Source organism: Peromyscus eremicus, unplaced genomic scaffold (genome assembly GCF_949786415.1).
Source record: "Peromyscus eremicus unplaced genomic scaffold, PerEre_H2_v1 PerEre#2#unplaced_630, whole genome shotgun sequence".
Lineage (NCBI taxonomy): Eukaryota > Metazoa > Chordata > Mammalia > Rodentia > Cricetidae > Peromyscus > Peromyscus eremicus.
Window position 1 is genome coordinate 108,502 of NW_026734866.1, and position 6,499 is coordinate 115,000.

Genomic DNA, 6,499 nt, shown 5'->3' on the forward strand with positions numbered 1-6,499 from the left:
GAAAGAAAGAAAGAAAGAAAGAAAGAAAGAAAGAAAGAAAGAAAGAAAGAAAGAAAGGGAAAACAGAAGGTCACTCACCACCACCTCACCAGCAGACAAGAAATGTGTATTTACAGACCGGGAAAAACAACAACAACAATACACACAAAACAAAGAAACAGAAGGTCCAGAGACCATAAGGAGCTGAAAAGATGGAGATCAGCCTCACTCCCACCCACCCCTGAGGATTGGACATTTTCTTGATTATTCCAGCAGTATTTGAGCTGCTGAAAGATTCTTGCAAACGGTGGCTAAATATGATTCTCTTCTCATTTCATGTGCCTCGTTAAATAAATAAAGTTAAGTAAATGGACATAAACACAAATATAATTCACTTGGGATCAAACAGACAACAGACAGTAGTGCTGGGCAATCTGATTTATGAGGGAAGGGGTAGGCCCTGGGCTCCAGGCACCTCTAAGGCATTCAGGCCTCTGTCTTTTGTCTTTCTTTCTTTCTTTCTTTCTTTCTTTCTTTCTTTCTTTCTTTCTTTCTTTTGGTTTTTCAAGATGGGTTTTTGATTTGAGACAGAGTTCCTGGAACTCACTCTGTAGACCAGGCTGGCCTCAAACTCACCCAGATCTGCCTGCCTATGCCTCCTGAGTGCTGGGATTAAAGGCTGCACTACTACCTCCTGGCAGGCAAAAAAAAAAAAAAATGTGTATTTACAGACAGGGAAAAAGAACAACAACAACAACAATACACAAAAAAAAAAACAAAAGAAATGAAACAAAAAAATTATAATCCTGTATACACACACACACACACACACACACACACACACACACACACACACACTAAAAGTAAAATTAGCCAGGCTGTGGTGATGTATGCTTTAATCCCAGCACTCGGGAGACAGGGGCAATCTTATCTCTGTGAGCTGCAGGCCAGCCTGGTCTGCAGAACTAGTTCCAGGACAGACAGGATGACTCTGTAATACAACAAAAAATTGCAAAACAACAACAGAAGGTGAAATTGCCAGGTGTTATTGGCACAGGTCTTTAATCCCAGCACTAGGGAGGCAGAGGCACTCGGGTCTCAGTGAGTCCTAGGGTAGCCAGACCTGTTACACAGAGAAACCCTGTCAGCTAGGATGACACAGGTAGACTCTGTGTCTTCTATAATTCCAGGAGTGTTTACCGAAAAAAAAAATAGTATATAGGCTTGGGCCATGGACACACACACCATGTAGGGTAGTGGGGGTGGTGGAGGACATGAAGAAGAAAAGGAAAAAGTTATGTGTGTGTTAACATTTTCTTTTTCTGAATTCCAAGGCTATGCCAAGAGATCCTGTCCCAAGTACATATAAAAAGATAGTAAATAAATAAATAAACAGACAGACAGACAGACAAACAAACAAATAACAAAATGAAAAAGAACTTTTTTGTTTGTTTGTTTTTGTTTTTCGAGACAGGGTTTCTCTGTGTAGCTTTGGAGCCTATCCTGGAATTCGCTTTAGACTAGACTGGCCTGGAAAGGACAGAGATCTGCCTGCCTCCCTCTGCCTCCTGGGTGCTGAGATAAAAGACTGCCCTACCACCACCACCACCTGGCTCAGGCCTCTTTTATGTCCCCCCCCTTTTTTTTAAGATTTATTTATTTATTATGTACACAGTGTTCTGTCTGCATGTGTACCTTCACACCAGATTTCACTACAGATGGTTGTGAGCCACCATGTGGTTGCTGGGAATTGAACTCAGGACCTCTGGAAGAGCAGCCACTGCTCCTAACCTCTGAGCCATCTCTCCAGCCCTTTTTTTTTTTTGACACACTGTACATTTTATTTTGCCAAACTCCACTTGTTTGCATTCTATACACCTTTCCTTCATCATTATTAACACAAGATGATTCCACTTACTTAAACAGTTAAGGATTTCTCCTCTTATTATACTTAAAAAAATAGTATTCGTGTAGAAACTCATCTGAAGCTGTTTTTCTCGTTCTTTTCTTTCTTTCTTTCTTTCTTTCTTTCTTTCTTCTTTTTTTTTTTTTTTCTCTATTCTCATCTTCAACATTAAATTTTCTCTTGAAATTTACAGATTCAGGAGAATCCAAACGGGGGCCCGGAATAGCTATGATGTGGCCCAACACAAAACAGTAAACATACTTAAAACATTGTGTGATTAAGATTTTTTTCATTAAATAACTATATTTATGATATTCATTAGTCACATTAAATGTATTAAATGTATTGGGGTTTTTTGTATTTTTTGTTTGTTTGTTTTTTTTTTTTTTTGGTTTTTCGAGGCAGGGTTTCTCTGTATAGCCTTAGAACCTGTCCTGGAACTCACTCTGTAGATCAGGCTGGCCTGGAATGGACAGAGATTTACCTGCTTCTGTCTCCTCAAGCCGTGATTAAAGGCTGCACCACCACCACCCGGCCCCGGGGTCTTTTATATTTTACATTATTTTTTAATTTTAATTTTATTTCAGACTGTATTACTCAATATGTAGAACATACTGTCCCTGTGCCGCCGCCCCCCTCCCCCCCTCCCGCCCGCCCGGCTGAGGACCGAACCCAGGGCCACCCTGGGCTTGCTAGCCAAGCGCTCTACCACTGAGTTAAATCCCCAACAGCCAGGACTGTTATACAGAAAAACCCTGTCTCAAAAAATCAATCACGAAATCAAAAAATAAAATAAAATAAAACTCCAGGAACAACATTTTTCCTCTCTGTCTGTCTGTTTTTAATTTCTTCTCCTGTTAACTTTATTGTACATTTAGTCTAATTTCAAAATGTATTTATGCATCTACGGATATGCTCATGCATGTGCATGTGAGCCTGTGTGACTGCTGGGGGTGGGGGGTGGGGGAGGGATTGGTCACAGTTCTAAACTTTTCAGGAACTGCCCTTAGAATGGCATGTCGACCTCACCAACATGGAAGCATTCACGAGGATGGCAGCCATCTTAGCCGGTGACCTCACCAAGATGGAAGCCACCATGTGACAAACCCTGCAAGGTCCTTTTTGTTCTCTGTGTTTTCGTGGCCTCTAGAGGGCCAGCCAGAACTTAAAAGGAGAAAAGGAAAGAAAGAAAGAAAGAAAGAAAGAAAGAAAGAAAGAAAGAAAGAAAGAAAGAAAGAAAGGGAAAACAGAAGGTCACTCACCACCACCTCACCAGCAGACAAGAAATGTGTATTTACAGACCGGGAAAAACAACAACAACAACAACAACAACAATACACACAAAACAAAGAAACAGAAGGTCCAGAGACCCTAAGGAGCTGAAAAGATGGAGATCAGCCTCACTCCCACCCACCCCTGAGGATTGGACTTTTTCTTGATTATTCCAGCAGTATTTGAGCTGCTGAAAGATTCTTGCAAACGGTGGCTAAATATGATTCTCTGCTCATTTCATGTGCCTCGTTAAATAAATAAAGTTAAGTAAATGGACATAAACACAAATATAATTCACTTGGGATCAAACAAACAACAGCCAGCAGTGCTGGGGAAACTGATTTATGAGGGGAAGTGGAAGCCCTGGGCTCCAGGCAACTCCATGTCATTCAGGCCTCTTCCTTTTTTATCTCCCACCCTCCCCCACCCCCACACACCACCCTTTGGTTTTTCAACACAGGGTTTCTCTGTGTAGCTTTGGAGCCTATCCTGGAACTCACTCTGTAGAGCAGGCTGACCTGGAAAGACTAGAGATCGGCCTGCCTCTGCCATCTGAGTGCCAAGATTAAGGAAGGGCTGCACCACCACCACCACCACCACCACCACCACCACCACCACCAGACTCAGGCCTCTTTTATATTTTAAATTTTTTTTTTTTAACTCAGAGATCCAAGTGCTGGGACAAAAGGCATGCCTCACCATACCAGGCTTCCTTTTATTTCTGTAACTCCGGGAATGTTTTTCTCTGTGCCTGTTTTTAATTTCTTATTTATTCCATTATTTTATTGTACATTTACTTTAATCTCAAAAATGTATTCATTTGTCTCTGGGTATGCCTACATGTGCATACAAAGTGTGTGTGTGTGTGTGTGTGTGTGTGTGTGTGTGTGTGTGTGTGTGTGTATGCATGCCTGGTGGGTGGGGGAAGGATCACAGTTCTAAACTTTTCGGTAAATGCTCTTACCTTGCAAGCATGGCCATGGCCAATTACCTAATGAAAAGCTCCTGCAGACTATGGTAAACTATGATTCTCTGTTCATTGGATGTACCTGCCCTCAGGGTCCTGTCTCTGTCTTTCATGATCACTGAATTCTCTTTGAACTGTGACAAAATGCACATCTTTACATGGAAACGACAGGTCACCGCCCTCTGATTTGTTTGATTCTTTTATTTAAAAAAATAAAGATTTCATAATGTAAAAGATTACAAATAGATCCACATCTGTCACCAGGCACAAAACTCAAGTCCAAGTGGCTCAAAGACCTCAACATAAATCCAGTGACACTAAACTTAATAGAAGAGAAAATAGGAAGTACTCTTGAACGCATCGGCACAGGAGATCACCTCCTAAATATAACACCAGCAGCACAGACACACCGAGCAAAACAATTAATACATGGGACCTCTTGAAACCGAGAAGCTTTTGCAGGGCAAAAGACACAGTCAGTAAGACCAAAAGACAGACTACAGAATGGGGAAAGGCCTTCCTTCACCAACCCCCACATCTGACAGAGGACTGATCTCCAAAGTATAATAAAGAACTCAAGAAACTAGACATATAAAAATGCTGAACAATCAATCCAATTTAAAAAAAAAAAAATGGGCTGAAGAGCTAAACAGAGAATTCTCCAAAGAAGAAAAGAATCACAAATGACTGAAAGACATTTAAAGACATGCTCAACATCCGTCATCATCAGAGAAATGCCAATCAAGACGACTCTGAGATACCACCTTACACCAATGTCAATGTTGGAGAGGATGCGGAGCAAAGGGAACACTCCTCCTCCACCGCCGCCGGTGGGGGTGCAAACTTGTACAATCGCCGTGGAAATCAGTATGGCGGTATCTCAGAAAACTGGGAATAGATCGACCTCAAATACCCAAGGAACGCTTAAAGATACACAGGCTGTCTTTTGGTCTCACTGACCTTGTCTTTTGCCCTGCAGCACTATCTGCCATAGCCAGAACCTGGAAACAACCTAGATGCCCATCAACCGAAGATCGGATTATGAAAAGGTGGTACATAGACACAATGGAGTAGTACTGCTCCGCAGAGAAAAACAATGACAGCATGAAATTTGCAGGCAAATGAATGGATGGAACTAGAAAATATCATCCCGAGTGAGGTAACCCAAACCCAGAAGGACAAACATGGTGTGTACTCACTCACTCACTCACTCACTCATAAGTGGATTCTAGGTATAAAGCAAAGAAAAATCAGACTGCAACCCACAGAACCAGGGAGGCTATATGGGGGGGGGGGGGCAGGGGGGGAACCCTAGAATGACTGTGGCTTATACTAAGTTTTGGTTTGACTCAATGACCGGGCAAGCCTCCATGAAACATTTCACAATTAGCATAGGATAAGAATTTATACTGTATCAAGCTGATACTAGAAAAATAAAAACCTTTAATCCCAGGCAGATGCAGGTGAATCTCTGTGAGTTTGAGACTAGCCTGGTCTACAAAGCAAGCTCCAGGAGAGCCAGAAATGTTACACAGAGAAACCCTGTCTCAAAAATATCAATCAAAGCCGGGCGGTGGCGGCGCACGCCAGTGATCCCAGCACTCGGGAGGCAGAGGCAGGTGGATCTCTGTGAGTTCGAGGCCAGCCTGGTCTACTACAGAGCTAGTCCAGGACAGGCTCCAAAGCTACAGAGAAACCCTGTCTCGAAAAACCCAAAAAATCAATCAAGAAATCAAAAAATAAAATAAAATAAAACTTCCAGGAGCAACAGTTTTCTCTGTGTCAGTTTTTAATTTCTTCTCCTGTTAACTTCATTTTACATTTAGTTTAATTTCAAAATGTATTTATGTGTCTCTGGGTGTGCCTCTCTGTGTGTGTGCATGCATGCCGGGGGGTCGGGGTGGGGGTGGGGGGGGGTCATAGTTCTAAACTTTTCAGGCACTACTGCTCTTTTCTGGGCTATTGACCTCACCAACATGGAAGCATTCACGAGGATGGCAGGCATCTTGGCCGGGGACCTCACCAAGATGGAAGCCACCATGTGACATGCTATGCAAGGTCCTTTTTGTTCTCTTTGTTTCCTAGCCTCTAGAGGGCCAGAACTGAAAAAAAAAAAAAAAAAGGGAAGGGAAAAAAAAGAAAGAAAGAAAGAAAGAAAGAAAACAGAAGGTCACAAAGCCCCTCTCTCTGCCTCCTGAATGCTGGGATGAAAGGCATTCACCACCACCTCCCTGCAGGCAAGAAATGTGTATTTACAGACCGGGGAAAACAACAACAACCACACACACACACACACACACACACACACACACACACACACACACGGAGAGACAGAGACTTCCAGGAGAATCAGGATGACACAAATAGAGCCTGTC